Raw genomic sequence first — 17,685 nt, 5'->3', positions numbered from 1 at the left:
GTCCCAGCAACTTGAGAAGCTGAGGGGGCAGGATTGCTTGAGCCCAAGGGGAGGGTTGGGGGTGGGGGTTCAAGGCTGCAGTGAGCCATGATTATACCAGTGCGCTCCAGCCTAGGTGACAGAGCAAGAGCCATTGTCAATTAAGGCCAGGCGCAGTGGCTCACTTCTGTGATCCCGGCACTTTGGGAGGCCAAGGTGGGTGGATCACCTGGGGTCAGGAGATTGAGACCAGCCTGGCCAACATGATGAAACCCCGTCTCTACTAAAAATACAAAAATTAGGTGGGTTTCATGGCTCATGTCTGTAAGCCCAGCTACTCAGGAGGCTGAGGCAGGAGAATTGGTTGAACCCAGGAGGTGGAGGTTACAGTGAGCCAAGATCATGCCACTGCACTCCAGCCTGGGCAACAAAACAAGACTCTGTCTCAAAAAATAATAATATATTTTTAAAAAAAGAATAAACACTTACATTCTGATGGCATATTCACCCTTGAACTGATGGATAGCATTCAATGTATAAAACACATAGTTTCACTCCAAGTTATATATAGAATGCTTATTTGAGAGGAAATATCCAGTTAATAATCAGAATGCCATACTAATTAGGTATGACCATAAATTATGTAGTCACATGGTCATTGATTGCATGCAAATTCTGGCTGCCAGAAAGCACACTGAAGTAGATAGTCATTTAACCATTTAACTGTTAGATCTTGCAAAGGTTGAAGCTGAAGCTGAGGAGCAGGTAGTACGCAACTTTACAGGTTGATGCTGAATGGCAGTTCATTCCGAATTCTTGCCTTCAGCCAAAATGTACAAGGGTCTTTGCAGTCTGAAGCAAGGCCCAGCTGGCAGAACTTGTGATGGCTAGGAGGGGAAAATTTGACCTTGACTGATAGTTGTGGTTTTATCAAGCCGAAAATGCTGACTGGAGTAATAATGAGAGCTAATGTTTATTGAAAGCCCATTGTGTACCAGATACTCTGTTAAGTTTTCTCTAATTCAAACCTCTAATATTGCTCATTTAGTCTTCACAGTAATCCTATATCATGGTGACCCCCATTTATTGATACGGAAACTGAAGCTCAGGAAAGACAAAGCAGTTTTCACAAACTCACACTACAAGGAAGTAGCAGAGGCCAACATTTAAATCTGGCCCCAGAGCTGTGTTCTTATCATTAAACTGTGTCTCAGAGCTCTCAAATGTGAGTGTGTACTTTTCTATCCAATGGCATTTTTTAATTGCTTTTTAAAAATTTGAATAGCTTTTGGGGTACAGTAGGTTTTTGTTTACGTAGATGAATCATATACTGGTGAAGTCTGAGGTTTTAGTGTACCTATCACCCAGGTAGTATGCATTGTACCCAATACATAGTTTTTTTATCCCTAGACCCGCTCCCATCCTCCCACTTCTGAGTCTCCAAAGTCCATGATATCACTCTGTACGCCTTTGCATACACATAGCTTAGCTCCGACTTATAAGTGAAAACAAAGTATTTGGTTTTCTGTTCCTGAGTTACTTTGCTTAGAATAATTGCCTCTAGCTCCATCAAAGTTGCTACAAAAAGGCATTCTTTTTTATGGCTGAATAGTATTCCATGGTGTGTATATATACCACACTTTCTTTGTCCACTCATTGGTCAATGGGCACTTAGGTTGGTTCCATATCTTTGCAATTATGAATTATGCTGCAATAAATATACACATGCAGATTTTTAAAAAAAATATATTGACTTCCTTTGGGTAGATACCCAGTAGTAGGATTGCTGGATCAAATTCTATCCAGTAGCATTTGAAACTGCTTTACATTAACAATGAGGGACAAAAAAATAACAGTGAGGGCTTACATTATGCTACTCTTGATGCTGGACATTTTCATATCCATTACTTCATTTAAACTCCACAACCAAATTACTCAGTGGGGATTGTTTTCTCAATTGTAAATGAATGTGGAAACCGGCTCATAAAACTTTAAATTCCTTGCCCCAGTGTCATAAACTTTTTGAGTTTGAGTGACAGTGCTGAGATTAAAACCTAAGGTTCTTGGATTTCTAGCCCATATTTTTTCTACTGTATCATGTTCTTTTCCAAAGCACTAAAAATCATTTCCTGGGTACATGACTGTGGGCTTGGGGACACGATGTCTACTTTCTGCCCTTCATGGTCCTAAGTTGCTTCTTTGCTTCTTTACTTTTTCTCTCTGATCCTGCTCAGATTAATCTCTAATAAATAAAATTTCTTTCCTAGTCTGTCTTATCCTACATATATAGTAGATAGTATGTCACATATTTGTGAATTTTAAAAATATTTTAGTTTTAAATCTCAAGCTCACACAGTACTTACTCTCTATGTCAACAAAAATGGTTTTTACTATTTTCTGAAGATAACGCAGCTGTTGAAGTGAGATCCTACACTGGAACATATAACACTTGGCCTAATATTAAAGTTAGTTCCAAGAGCTCTCTAAATGTGATTAATTCTACCTTTATGAAAGATGAACTCATTTTCAAGATAATAGCTAATTCTTGAATGGGCAACCTATTATGTATCAATGATTGTAATAACGGAGCATTTTAGTCATTAGTAGCTGGAAGAGCGTTAGAGATTATCTGGTTCAACCTACTCAAGAGTTAGATAATTTAACCAAATTAACATATGTGGCGATGTGTGGGGACTAGAAGGTTCACTGCTTGATTCTTGGCTCATATAGTGTTCCTTCTACGGTGCTATGTTGCCACATATATGCTGATCTTATATTTATGCAGTCATAGTTTTCATAATAATAAACAGCTACTGGTTCCTGGTAGGATTTTGGGGGTGGATATGAGTTGAAGTATGATGCCACGGCATCAGACAAATCAGGTTTGAATCCCAGCTTTGTCACTTACAGACGAATTACTTAACTTCTCCAAGTTTGTTTCCCTAAGTGTAGAATGTGGATAATATCTACTTTAAAGGGTTATTATAAGCATTAAAATAAGATTGTGCATGTAAATTGATGGGGAAGAAGAGGCTGCCACAAAGTAGGCATTCAGTGTAAATGGTGGTAGTTTCTCCAGTATTATTAGGCTATTTGGTTTCACTTATAAAATTGCCTTCAAAGAGGTTTTTCATGGTTTTTATAAGTATTATAATATCAGAGCTTCCATTCATGAAAATGTGACATTTTTGTGTTAGTTTATTTTCTAGCTCTGATCGGAGTCTTTATCTTAAATGGGAAAGATTATTTTCCTCTTCATGTAACTTTAACAGGCAACAATGCTAAAATTAATTTTAATACTGCTCTATACTATATGTATGTTATGCTATATTTGTATATACTATACACAAAAATGTATAAGATGTAAAGCTTGTATTTTCAAATGTTATTGCAGTATCCAGAACAATTGCGACAGTTGCTCTTGGAAGCTTCTGTGCTTTTCCACATGCTGCTTCCTATCTCTGGAATGGAATGTTCTCTTATTCTGGCTGGCAAACTCCTGATCATAATGTAAACAGTAAGCTCAAACATCACTTTCCCTTTCCTTACCACACCGTCCTGTTTCTTCTAAACCTTATAAATGCCTTTATTATAGTACATATTGAATCATAATGTAATTATTATTATCTCTGTCTCCTTTGATTCTGGGACTGCCTTGAGGTCAAGGTCTAGGTTTATTTCATCTTTCTGTCTGTTTATTCAAATTTCCTACCCTGTGTAACTCTCAGAATCTTACTTTGAGGTTGGAAAGGCCAGTGGCTGGACAGATGCTGCAGACCTCCATTGGTACAGATGCCCTTAGCTTCATGTTGGGAACAAGTGGTTCTATTTCGTTTTGTTCCTGTGGAGAAGCATCAGAGATACGGGCAGCTGGGGATTTCTACACCTGTAATAGCAGCAACTCAATGATGACACAAAGACATGTTTCTTTCTTTCTTTTTTTTTTTTTTTTTTTTTGGCAGAAGGCGAAGGGGAAGCAAGCTACTTCTTACATGGCAGAGGGAGAGGGAGAAGGAGCAGGAGCGGGGGAGACAGGGAGGAAGAGGAAACTGCCCCAAAAACATCGTTTCAAAGATTTCTCCCAGTGAGACAAATCACTTGTCTGGGATGTCAGGGGAAGAAGATGCAGAATCTGAGCCCCTTGTATATATAGACAAAAGGTGAAAGCATTGGCAATAGATCAAAAAGGCATCCCACATAGCAGAAAAATAATTTTTAATTATTTTTAAATGTAATGAAAATGTAAGTGAAAAAAAAGCCAAGAGCAAAGAAGAGAGGCCATCAGAGAAATTACAAAGTGACTACTCAGGTCATTGTCCTGAAATAAGTGATCATTTTATTCTGGTGACTCACCCGTAGCTAGAGTCAGTACTTCATAGAAAAGACAGGAGCTGTGAGCCACTTAACTGTAATCTTACCTCTTTACAGAAATGCCTCCCATAGTCAAGCTGGTCTGATGATCTCATGTCATCATGCACAAAGATTAGCAAGCCTTGAAATTTTATCCTGTCAGTGTAACTCCTCATCTAGTCTCAAGATTGCACTGGCAATTCTTTGGCAGCTGATCATACAGGGAGGACCAATAAGGCTCACAGAACACCCTTGGAGAAGGAATGCCTCTGCTGCTGGAGGTCACAGCACCCAGAAAGTGACTAGAGGGAGCAGCTGATGCCTGCTCTAGTGAGTTCTGCTGTTCCTGTCACATCCTTGCAGAGGTCCAAGGGTTGCTGGTAAGTGAAGGAATATCATGCCTCTGGTTTGAAGGATAGATCACTCAACTCTCAACTATTCTGTCTTCAGCTGTGAACCATACAACCTTTTTGAAAAGCAAAGTCTGAACATCTGCATTCTATACAGAACATTACAGTTGGAAAATAGGTGTGGTGTCTAGAGAAAAGCTTCTAAATGCTACACGCCACCCTATGTGAAGCCTATTCTAGAAATCTGCTTTGCTTCAATTATTAACTTCATTGTACCTTTGGAAGCAGAAGTTTCTAAAAGTGTGTACAGAAGGTGAGTCCTCAGAATGAGTTTCACTGCCTGTCTGTGGGAGAGGAAGTGACCTTGAGAGCAGCTGTAGCCCTAGGGGGAACACCCAGGTAGAGGTGCTCACAACATGCTCTGACACCTGGTGTGGCTGCATTCCTAGCTTAAATGATCACATCTGCTCTTGGTTTTTTCACTGTTTACAAAATCTGATTTATTTAAAGGGAAGGGATGGAGAAAGTAGTCAATGCTCCTCTGAGCACCCAAAGCATCCCTCTACAAGAACAAAGAGAAAAAATCATTACTTGCTCCCAACATTACACAAAGTGCATCTCTACCAATGGAACTCTGCAGTGTCGGTCTAGCCATCAGGCTTTCCCACCTCTAAGCATATTTTCTGTGAGGATAATTTATTAGAGGGGAATTTGTTCCCTTGCTTTTTACTCTTCAAATTAGTAATAGAACCCCTTATGTCATTCTAAGTGACTTAAGTTTTAAAGGGAATCAGAAAAGGAGAGAATATGCTATTGTGGCACTTCTAAAATGCAGAGTGTCCTCAAAAATGGTTATAGTGGGCAATGGATTCCATATAAATTATATACTAGCGTATCTCCATTTCCTCTTTTAATTGTTTAAATTGGTTATTTTTAACGCTTGATATGCTAAGAGTTAGTTTTCATTTTAAAACAATGCTTGAGTAGGAAAGTTAAAGAAATATAAATTGCCAGCTTTAAATCTATTCATCCTGGCAGAGGTATGTATTATATCTGTCCAGAGTCCAAAACACCAGCCTCTCCACTTGCCTTCCCCATTTCACATAAACTATAAAAGTTAGAAATAATATATTATGTTATATCCTAGCATCAGTTCAATGAATATAGTTTTAAAAATACCTATTATGTGCGAAATACTGGGGACAGAATGATAAAATACAAAACAAAGCTAACTAAAAACACAGTTTAACTAGTCTTGTCTACAATTACCTGCCCTACCTATAACTTCATTTAAGGGGAGATATTGCTAATGGGAGTTCCTTCTGTGACTGCACACTCTGATCCCAATATGACTTCTCCCTAGCTACAACTGATTAAATGAGGGAAGAAAACTGATCCAAGGGGAGTTAGTCCAATGGCTTGTAAATGGTGGAGTCTTACCAGACTTTTCTCACTAAGTTAGAATCAAGAGGCTGAGAGTTGTGATGGCTACTTAAGCAGAAAGTTTCATGGAGTATGGACTATGCACCATTGTGAAGTTTCCTGTATTTCCACAGGCTATGGGGACAGAGCATCAGAGAGTGCTGATCAGGAAAAAAGACTGGGGCAGATGCACACAGAGAAGCAAAGAAGCACGAGAGGATGAGAATTAAGAAACAGACTCTTTTTCATTTTAATTAATTTGACTAGATTATATTTCTTGCAATCAAAAGGGCCCTGTGCAGAGAAGGTCCTTGTCTTTGTTCATTTTCTGTTGCTATAGCTGAATGCCTGAGACTGGGTAATTTATAAAGAAAAGATATTTATTGCTTACCATTTTAGATGCTGGGAAGTACAAGGTCAAGGGTTCTCATCTAGTGAGGGCCTTCTTGCTAGTGGGGTCTCTGTAGAGTCCTGAGGTAACATGGTGTGGGGGTGGGATTCACCAGAGAGAGCCAAACTGACTTTTATAACAGACTCACTTTTGTGGTAACTAACCCACTCCCTCCATAGCCCATCAATCCATTAATCTAGAAGTAGATTCATTCACTCATGAGGGCAGAGCTCTTGTGAACCAATCACCTCCCAGAAGTCCCACCTCTCAACACTGCTGCACTGGGGACCAAATTTCCAACATATGAACTTTTGGGGGACACATTCAAGCCACAACAGTCCTCAATAAATATTTGTTGAATCAATGAATACACAGGACATAGTGTCCTAAATGCTTGGCATGTACATGAACCAGATTTGGTCCTTGATGTCACAGAGCTTATAATATAGTGGAGGAGACAGACTTTACACATTGGATCTTGACTGTAAAACTAGGGTCACTATTCATCATCTGAGGAAGGAGGCAGACAGTAAAACAGATAATGACTATTCAGCATGGTAATGTCAAAGCTGAACAGAGGCTCAAGTGGAAGTTTCAATGATAGTAACCATGGTCAATGGATAGGTGAATGCATTGGAAAATTAGTATATCATTAGCAAAAAAAGAAATTGCACTTACGTTCATCTGACCGAATTCCTCCCTCCCTCCCTCCCTCCCTCCCTCCCTCCCTTCCTTCCTTCCTTCCTTCCTTCCTTCCTTCCTTCCTTCCTTCCTTCCTCTGTCTTTCTTTGGTTTTAAGATCTGGCTATAGTATTGTGCTAGTGCACGTATTTTAATTTGGTGCAAGGCATGCATAACAAAGTAAGTGAAAAGCAATAAAGGTTAGAACATGTATTTATTTCAATGACTAAGGAGTAATACATCATTTTGTCAGGTTGCACTCTAACATTCAGATTCCATTTTTTTTATGGCTAACTAGCCAAGCATTTGTAATTCTGAACTCCACAGAATGGGGAAAAACTGTATTAACTTATAATAGATCATTGAGCTTGTTAAATGCACCTTTCCTAATTCATACTTTTTCCCTTTAGCTAAGAAAAATGCCTTTCTGAATATATAATTTTTACAGGTCATTGGAAAGGAGTACCGCACAACAGGATTATTATAATGTGCTAAAAGATGGCACTTGTATCTCATTGCCACGTAGAGAGCTCATGTGAAAACTCTTTGATCTTTGCTGGCTTTTTAGCTGAAAGGCTTTGGAAATCTTTTTGGCACTGGCAAAAACAGAACTGTGGTGACTGTTTATAGTTGGTTGATTTTTAGCAATGGGTAAGAAAGTCTTTGTTGAATCCAGTTTATTAATACGTAATGGGCAACATGTTGCCTTAAAGGCAAAAGCATATTTTTCTCATATCAAAAAGCTCCCTAAATTTTTGCCAACATCCAAAGATATTTTAAGATGGTCTTCATTTTCTTTTTCAGTCTGTCCTATGCTGAGAAAAAAAAATTACAACCCTCTGAACTTCAGTTTTTTTGAGTAAAAGGAGTTTTTCATGATGTGATTGATATCATAACTACTCAGCTGGACATAAGCTTTCAAGGGCTAAGTCCATTTGCCGATTTGTTTGCATTTCCTACTTCAACTAAAAGAATTCAAAGACATGAAGTGTCTATTGTGGAAAATGCATGAATAATGCAAAAGTCATTCTCAAGTGACCTATCAGAAAGGCCTATCAGAGATGCAGTTACTGCTTTCTAATAAAATCATGAAAAATTTTTTTTTAAAAAAGTATAACCATCTTGAATTTGTTGAGGCAATTATAAGAGAGTATATAAGGGCAAGTTTCTCCTAAAAACCGTTTTGTTTGTTTTGTTTTTTTAAATAATTACCATCAACAGCAATCTGTTTTCTCATTGTAGTAGTATAGGTGTTAACATAAAAGCTCAAACAGCTTGGGAGAACAAAAAGGATGTAGCAAACCTAACTGATGACTTTGCTAGCTTCAAATCAATATGATGGCCATTCATAAAAATATTTAACATTTGAAGTAACGGAATATTGACTTATGTTTTCATGGTTTAAGAGTTCATACTTCAGATTTTTTTCACATAGTGCGTTTATAACTATAAAAAACGTGTTAGTTATATAAGTTAATAAAGTCACGAACTGATGGTCGTTTTTTGGTCTTGTTTATATAGTATAGGCTGTCTTGTGAATTAACCCCCTTCCCATGTGTTTGAATTCTCCACTATGTAAGGCTTGGTGGTATTAGCATGATCTGAGGGTGGGGTTTTCAGCCCTCTGACATCAAAAGGTGAAGCAGGGGACACAAAAACCCTCGCTGTGTCCTCCCTAGACTGGCCAGAACCACTCCATGGTCAGTGGACTCCCTTAACAGGAAGGAATGCTGGTCAGTTGTCAAAGAGCAAAAAGGGAGGGGTGGTCATGAGGTTGGTTGTAATCAGAGGTGCAACAGGTCTTTCCAAAGGGCTGGTTTCTGTTTAACTCTTAGGAAAGAACACCTAATGGCAGTTAGTGAGGAGGGGATATAATGAGATGTGCCCAACCTCCCATCCCATCATGGCCAGGAACTCAGTTTTTAAGGTTTCCCTTAAGTCCCCTTGGCCAGGAGAGGGTCTATTCAGTCAGATGGGGGGCTTAGGATTTTATTTTTATTTCCAAGTTATAATGTTGGACCATCAGAGCATGAATACAGGTTCAGTCTTTCCTCTCTAAATACTTAGCAATCACCTTCTTCTCAGTAACTTTCTCTGAAGGTTGCTGACAAGCCAATGTTCTTGATGTCTGCCCACTTACCCCTCAAGATGAGGAGTGAAGAAATTAGACTACATTGCCAGAAATTTCCTAGAAAAAAAGGTTTTGAGGATGCATCACCTGTGAGGGTGCTGAGGACCCCTTTCCACCCAACATGGACTAACTTCAGGGTTGCTCTTTCACACTCATTGTCTCGTTCGATGTACACAGAAGCACAGAGCACAGCCGCAGCCCTCACAGCATCACCTGCCTGGGTTCTGAATCCTGAATGATCTCTCCTAGAGGCTCTCCTACAGCTGAGATTCCCCTTTGCAGGTCCAGTGGAGAAAAGCACTTTCTTTGCCAAGGAAGTGTAACTTCCTTGTTCCCAAGGCTCCAAGTGTTGTGGGCACATATGAGGATACATTAACATTCATGCCCAGTGTATAATCACTGTTTTCCCCACATGTGTACTCAGACCTCCAAGCTTCTGAAAAATATTTCCTCTCATCCCTCAAAGAATTTTAGTACATTTGCCTGGATATAGAAACACAAATCATGCTGGCTTTCCTACTCAATCAAAAAACTGTAGCTTGAGTGGGGTGGCAAGGGTTGTCCCCCAGCAGGTTTATTTGGACCCCAAAATGATGTAGTTTAATAAGGCAGCTCTTTGAGTTTGAATTCAGAGCCCCTTTGGCTTCCAGGACACCTGCAGGCCTCCAAGATAACAGAAGCTGAACCAGTTAAAGAGCCAGCTACCACAGCTTTGCAGAAACCACTGTTTCTCCTTAACTCCAGGGCTCAGCATTTGAACTCCTTAGAATAAAACTTTCTGTCGGCGACCCTATCATTTCCTTTTGTATTTTGGCCTTCACTGAATTCCTACCCCATCCATTCCAACAGACTTGGTTATACGTGTCTGAACACCAAATGGGACAGAATTTGTGGCTTTGGATCAGGAGGCTATTGGGCCCTTATCTAAACCAGTGGCTGAGAATGGACTCCAGGGAAGGGCTTTTCTTAGGGGTACCCAAGAAGCTCATTTTGAACCTCAGCTCGAATTGGGCATCCTGTTCTATTCTGAGAACTACAAATCAAATTCAGAATGGAGCACAGAAAATTCTCATTTCTAGTTGACTTATTTGTATTTTGGTGTCCTGTGCCCTAAATATCTTCTCAAGGAAACCTTGGCTTTAAAAGTGATTTTTCACTTAAACAAATAAAACAACATACAAGAAAAGGCAGTAAATCCAAGCATCCATCAACAAATGAATCAATAAACAAATGAGATATATATGTACAGTGGCATATTATTCAGCCTTAAAAAGGAAAGAAATTTTGACACATGAGACAACATGGATAAACCTTGAAGACATTATGCTGAGTGAAATAAGCCAGCCACAAAAGAACGGATATTGTACAATTCCTCTTATATTAGGTACCTAAAGTAGTGAAATTGATAGAAAGTAGAATGGTGGTTGCTAGGGGCTGGCAAGGAGAGGGAAATGAAGAGAAGGTGTATGATAGGAACAGAGTTTCAGTTGGGGAAGATGAAAAATTTCTGAAAGTGGATGATGGTGGTTGTTGCACAGCAATATGAATGTACTTAATGCCACAGAACTGTATGCTTAAAAATGGCTAAAACGGTAAATTTTATATAATGTGTATTGAACCTATTTCCAGATCAAAACACAGAGATCTACTACATTCCTTTTGGTGGTGTCAAAATAAACCATTATCTTGAAATAGCCTAAATGTGTTATGTGTCCTATTGAACAGTCTGATTACATTCTTAAAATACGGTAGTGAACATCTAAATATATATATCTGGGCACTTGGATAAATATATATGCTTGAAAAAGTCTCAGAAATATGGTCTTTAGGTGAAAGAGTGTATGTTTTAATAATATGACATTGTTAAATAGCAGTTGTATCAGTTGACACTCCCATCTGCAATTTATGATCCCTGTGTCCTCACGGTCCAGCAATGGATATTATCCAATTTTTTAAGCTCTGTCAATTGGATGGATGAAAAATATTCTCTGAGGTTGAACACCTTTTTTGTGTGTTTATTGACTTGTAAGAAGTCACATATTAACAAAAATGTACACATATTAATGAAATTGTTTTTGTCTATCATATATTTGGCAAATGTTTTCTAAACTTATCATTTGTCTTTTTTTAGCCATACAGAACTTTTAAATAGTTAGGTAAATGAATGGTATCCAGTTTTTCAAGATTAAAATTCCCCATGTTGGCCGGTTGTGGTGGTTCACGCCTGTAATCTCAGCACTTTGTGAGGCCGAGGCAGGTGGACCACAAGGTCAGGAGATCGAGACCATCCTGGCTATCATGGTGAAACCCCGTGTCTACTAAAAATACAAAAAATTAGCCGAGCGTGGTGGCGGGTGTCTGTAGTCCCAGCTACTCGGGAGGCTGAGGCAGGAGAATGGCATGAACCCAGGAGGCGGAGCTTGCAGTGAGCTGAGATGGCGCCACCGCACTCCAGCCTGGGCAACAGAGCGAGACTTCATCTCAAAACAAAACAAAACAAAAAATTCTCCATGTCAATTCAACTTTTATGGTCTTACTCTTTTTTTTTTTTTTTTTCCTGAGAAAGGTTCTTTCTCTGTCCCCAGGCTGGAGTGCATGTCATGGTCTTGGCTCACTGCAGCCTTGACTTCTTGGGCTCAAGTGATCTTCCCCCCTCAACCCCCCAAGTAGGTCTTACTATAGGCATACACCACCAACAATTAATTTTTATTTTTTAATTTTTTATTTGTAGAGATGGGGTCTCGCCATGTTGCCTCATCTGGTCTTGTGCTCCTGGGTGCAAGTGATCTGCCCACCTGGGCCTCCCAAAGTGCTGGGATTACAGACATGAGCCACTGTACTGGGCCTAGGTCTTATATTTATATACATGTATGCGTTTTCCTGGGGAAATAGTTTCTATTGTTTATCAGACTGTCAAATGGAAGAGAAAAGATTAAAAATAATTGCATTGCATGACGTGTAAAATATTTGTTGAATGAATGCTTGCAGGAGACTGTATTTCCTCGTTAAAGATTTCTTTCAATCTCTACATACCATCTCTTCTTGAAAGATTTTTCCATTAGTAACTTCCAATTAACAAAGATTAGAATCTGTTGTTTTATTGTCAGATGTGTGAACATTTTAAAAATTGTTTCTTAGAGCCTCCTGTTCCCTTTTTTTTTTTTTTTTTTTTTTGGAATCTTTCAAGTTTGAGAGACGAAAGTACTCCTCAAGGCTGGAGAAGCTACTTGGTTGGGTTGTGGCCTACTGTGGTGACATTGATTTCCCTAAACATTAAGTCCTTGCTGAGCGTCAGCCAAAATCAACAGCTGTCATGTCTTCAATTACCTTGGGGCCGAGGCTGCCACGGGGAAATGGGTCACAATCAGCCTTGGTTGGCTCCTTAAGCAGCAGTACTATCTGCGACTAAGCAAGTGACTGGTGCGGTGTGGGAGGAGGGATGCAATGGTGGAGCTGTGAAAACTTGCAAGTGTCATAACCAAACTTTTAATCAATCTAGAAGGAAGCTTCTTTTTTTTCTCCCTAAGAATTTGAAGTGCTCACTGGTGTCTTTGAGGTTGGGGAATTAACATAACTTCCTTCTCTCACAGTCTTGTCTTCCAGTCTCCCGGTGGGGTTTCTCTTTGAAATAAGAGTTGTGTGTGGAAAGGATTCAGAAACAAGGCTTGGAAGCCAAGAAGAAAGGCAACCGGCCTCCCTCTCCGAAGAGTAACCAAATACAGCTGTAACTTTAGACGGAGGTGCTTGGGAAAAGGATTTTTTTTTTTTTTTTTTTTAAAGTAAGTGTACATTGCTGAGAAAAGAATCTAAAATGTAGCTTAGGAAATCTAGCTTTGATGCTATAGTTCAATATATTATGCAAAATTTAATAAGGTAGCTGATTTTTTTTCCTTGGGTAAAGAAAGCTCACAATTAACAATTGAAAAAAAAAAAATCTGAAGGATACAATACCAACTTAGAAATACAAACCAGAGACTCCCAACCATCCAGAAGATACAATATAGCTACAAGCAAAAAGAAAAGAAAAAAACAAAAAAGCAAATTTTTTCAGGTCCAAGCATATTTTTGAAAACCTGTTTCCATTTCCTTCTATATTAGCTAAAGTCAGTTTGAGCAATTATTAAAGGAAGTTAAAATTCTCTTGTGTTTTGTCTACCTGTGGGAACTATAACCAGACCTCAGTGGAAACAGGAAATGTACAATAAATCCCCCCTTTATGACTGTAAGTGAATATATTTTATAGTGTTTGCAAGAGCCTCTTGTGGGAGAAACAAGTAAATTGAATTTTGTTACGTATTTCTAAATAGCCTCTGCTGAATAATAACCTGTTTTGTATATTTAGCACCTTTTCGTAAAAACAGCTTGTGTCTGCACTGTAGGTAGCAGTTAATCAAATGTGATATTGAAATGAAGAGAAAAGCAGCATTTGACACTGAGCATGTGAAAGGTTATATACAATGGGGTTTCCCATTGAGCAAAGTAGACAACAAAGATTTATCGTATTTTATTAGTTTGAAGAGAAAAAAATAGATGGCTCAAAAACTAGATCTTTCAGGAATATGTTTCATTAGCTGAACTTTTTTTTTTTTAAAGGCGTCTCTAATTTCTGAGGCTGGAGATTAGGGAGAGATACCCAATGCTCTGAATGATGTGTTTCTTTCAGCTAATTTAAGAGAAATTTGATAGAGTTATTCTTTAATCATTGTTACCAGAAAGCTAACTTTTAAATCAGAAAGCAAAGAAGAAACAATCTATTTTTCCATGCCACAAACCAGATTCAAGAAAATTTAAAAATATGAATCTTCCCCTGTGAGAACTCTGCACTGAACTACTTTTAGCGTATGTATGTGTCTATTCCGTGTGCTCTTTTCTAAAGAGACCCTACTGTAGCTTAAATAAGAACGGAAAGATACCAGTAATTGTTCATTTCTGTATTTTTTTGTGCACAACATCTAGGCCTTCTGTCATGTCTTAGGTTGAATACCAATCTTCTAAAGCCAAAAAAGAAAATTTCCGTATTTATTTCTTTAAAGCATTTTGCTTAAGAGCCAGCATTCTACAGAGAGGATATTATACAAGAAATATTTGACTCTAAGGTGATATTCCCTGGTGGAGGTGACCACATTTCCTTCTTTGTTATTAAACTGGGGAGGGAGTCCCAGATGGATAAAACAAGAAGGAGTTGGATGCCAGAATAAATTTTCCTGTTCCTCGTGCTACCCCACTATTAGTACTTTGGCTAATAAATTGGATCCCATTTTGTTTGCTATATAAAGGTTCAGTGTGGAATTACTTTCCTCTTTACTTTGAAAATCTGAATATAGTTCCCAAATGAATTTAGAGTACATTCAAGCATCCATTAAATGGCTTATCATGTTTCAGATGACGGGTAACCTAGTGACCTAGAATTTGTGTGAAAATTCAGCTACACCTCAAGAAGCCCTAGATCAAAGCTGCTAGTGCAGTTGTCTCTGAGTAATTTTGAGGCTGTGGCCTGGGATGGTGGCTGTGATGCACTTCCCATATCACCTGGCGATATGGCTCAGGAAAGACAGCTCCTTCCTGCAATAAAGCCCAAAGGGCAAAAGTTGACATCTGTAGAATCTGACCTTGAAAAGTATGAGTACATAAAAATGTGTGTAATGATTTGCTTGTTTCTTTTCAAGTAAGTATGGTATAGTCTAGTAATTGGTTTATGTTATTTTTTCCTAGTGCCATTCACTTAAATGATTTTTTATGTTATAAAATAGTTCTTCAAAATAGTTATTGAAGAAAACTTACATGTTTATTGAAGAAAATCCATGTTTATTCAGAAAAAATAGAGATAAGCAAAAAAAAGTAAAAATCACCCCAAATCTCATACCTTAGAAAGTCTTTATTAACATTTTAGCATCATATTTATATCTATATGTAAAAGTATGCAATATGGAATACTATGCATTAAACCATTGAAATCCATATGTGTATCTATATATGGGTATACATGCATACATATATATGTTCTAGAGCTATATGTATTTCTGTGGCTATATCTGCATCTATATCTACAACTACATCTATCTTTATATATACATCTAGCTCTCTAATTTTCCTTCCTCTCTCAGTATTTATATCTATATATACATTTACATGCCATCATGCCATACCCACTGTTTGATAACTTTTAAAAACTTGACATATCATGAATATTTTTCCATGCCATTTTCTTCTTCTATTGTACAGTCTACTAAATCATTCTTAAAGGTTTAGTGTATAGTATTCCACATAGCATAATTTTGTCAATACCCTATTATTTATTAGAATAAATTTGGAGAAGTAGAATTACGAGTCAAAAGGGTTCTGCCGTTCAGTGACACTTTGTCTTCCAGACAGTCTGTTCCTGTTTCTACTTCCACCCGTAGGATTTGACAGGGCCTGCTTTCTTACCTCACACCAAACATTACTTAAGTTTTTCCAGGCAGCTTTTTTAATCTGACCGGCTCAAAGTGCCACACAGACATCCACTTAACAATGTTTTCTATATTAGGCAGGAGAGTGAAAAGGGTTGTTATGCTTGGTGTATTGTAAAATACTAAATATTTGGCTAAAGTAAGAAACTAAGATTGGGTCAAGCAAAGACCAAGAATTGATTCCTGGTCAGCTGATTTTCCAGTTATGTTTATTTTAGCTATATTGCCAAAACTTCCTTTAATTATATAATAAGATAAGTGTCATTTTAGTTAACAGTGGCCTGGTTAATTTTGGCACGCTGCTCAGAAATTTCTTCAGTTCAGGGTTTCAGACAAATTCTAATCTACTAGAGTTCAGTGCTGCCCGGGCAATTTCCTGTCACCAGGAGAAAATAAGTTTTAAAAGAGACCTGCAAAAAGAAACTGAAATAAATTCCTTGATATCAAAATCTCCTTCAAAATGGAATTGGTAAGTAAAACATAAATTAATTTGTAAAATATGGATTAAATTTTCTGATAATACTCATTGACTTCAAGGAATTGTACTGGTTGCAAAATGCATTCTGGTAAACACAAAACATTGGGAAAAATAGCCTAAAGTTTCTGCCGAGTCTACAATATTCCAGAATTTACTCATCCCCAAGTTTTGCTACATTATCACATAATAATGTCGCTTAATAAAATTACATATTTGATATTTGACCCCAGTTCCTGACACAGAGCTCCTAAGTCACTTGGAAGTTCCTGGGTGATGGGGAGCATCTTTTGTTCTAATGAGGCAAGACTTGGTGGGCTCCTCCTGCACGTTCACCAGAAATACCAAGCCGAGATTAGAAGCTCAGAACTTTCAGCCCCAAGCCTCTGGGGAAGGAAGAGGGGCTCCAGATTGAGTTAATAACCATGCCTACATAAGGAAGCCTTCATAAAAGTCCCAAGGCCAGGCGCGGTGGCTCACGCCTGTAATCCCAGCACTTTGGGAGGCTGAGGTAGGCGGATCACTTGAGGTCAGGAGTTAGAGACCAGCCTGGCCAATGTGGTGAAACCCCATCTCTACTAAAAATACCAAAAATTAGCCGGATGTAGTGGTGGGCGCCTGTAATCCCAGCTACTCAGGAGGCTGAGGCAGGAGAATCACTTGAACCCAGAAGGCAGAGGTTGCAGTGAGCTGAGATTGTGCCACTGCACTCCAGCCGTGGTGACAGAGTGAGACTCCATCTCAAAAAAAAAAAAAAAAAAAAGTCCCCAAAGTATGGGGTTTGGAGAGTTTTCACCTCCACATCCGTGAGCCAGGAGGGCAGTGTACCCCAACTGCACAGGACAGAAGCTTTTAAAGTATAAGGTTTGGAGATTTTCCAACTCACATCCATGAGCCAGGAAGGTGGTGTACCCCAACTTCATGGGACAGAAGTTCCTGAGCCTGCATCCCTTCCAAATCTCTTCCTATGTATAATACTTCTCCACCTGGCTGCCCATCTGTATTCTTTATTGTATCCTTTATTATGTAATAAGGCAGTAAATGTGTTCCCCTGAGTTCTGTGAGCATACTGAATAGATTCAGTTCCCAAGAAGAAAAGTCTCAAAAAAAAAAAAAAAAAAAAGGGCAGGCAATCTTTGTGAGATAGTATGGAAGGTTTAATCACTCACTCCAACATAGAAGGGGTGGAAGATGTGATGACGGTCAGATGGAGAGACCGCTGTCTGCCCCAGCTGAGCCCACTGGCAGAGGGCCATTCTGGGAATGCCTCACGAAGGTTCAGTTCCCAGCAACCCAAATGCTGGAGACTTGCTGTTGGAGCAGGTAGTCTGGAAGGTGTGCCAGTGTACGCCTGTGTCTGGCTGTGCGAGTGTGCATGAGTGTGTGTCTATCTGCATAGGACGTGCACCTACACAGCAGCAGGAGGCCCTAGGTGTGCTGCAGAGGCAGGGCAGGTG

At 38.9% G+C, this 17,685-nt stretch overlaps 1 long non-coding RNA gene across 1 annotated transcript; it reads left to right on the top strand.

Annotated features, from left to right (window-relative positions):
- The first annotated feature begins 390 nt into the window (after window positions 1–390).
- Window positions 391–11,000, top strand: LOC116269172. The gene is made up of 2 exons (XR_004176584.1): window positions 391–3,496; window positions 6,236–11,000. It is a non-coding gene; the product is annotated as an uncharacterized LOC116269172 (long non-coding RNA).
- The last annotated feature ends 6,685 nt before the right edge of the window (window positions 11,001–17,685 follow it).

The sequence above is a fragment of the Papio anubis genome, chromosome 10 (genome assembly GCF_008728515.1).
Source record: "Papio anubis isolate 15944 chromosome 10, Panubis1.0, whole genome shotgun sequence".
NCBI lineage: Eukaryota > Metazoa > Chordata > Mammalia > Primates > Cercopithecidae > Papio > Papio anubis.
The sequence above is the reverse complement of the archived record's forward strand: the minus strand, read 5'-3'. Positions and strand labels throughout refer to the sequence as shown.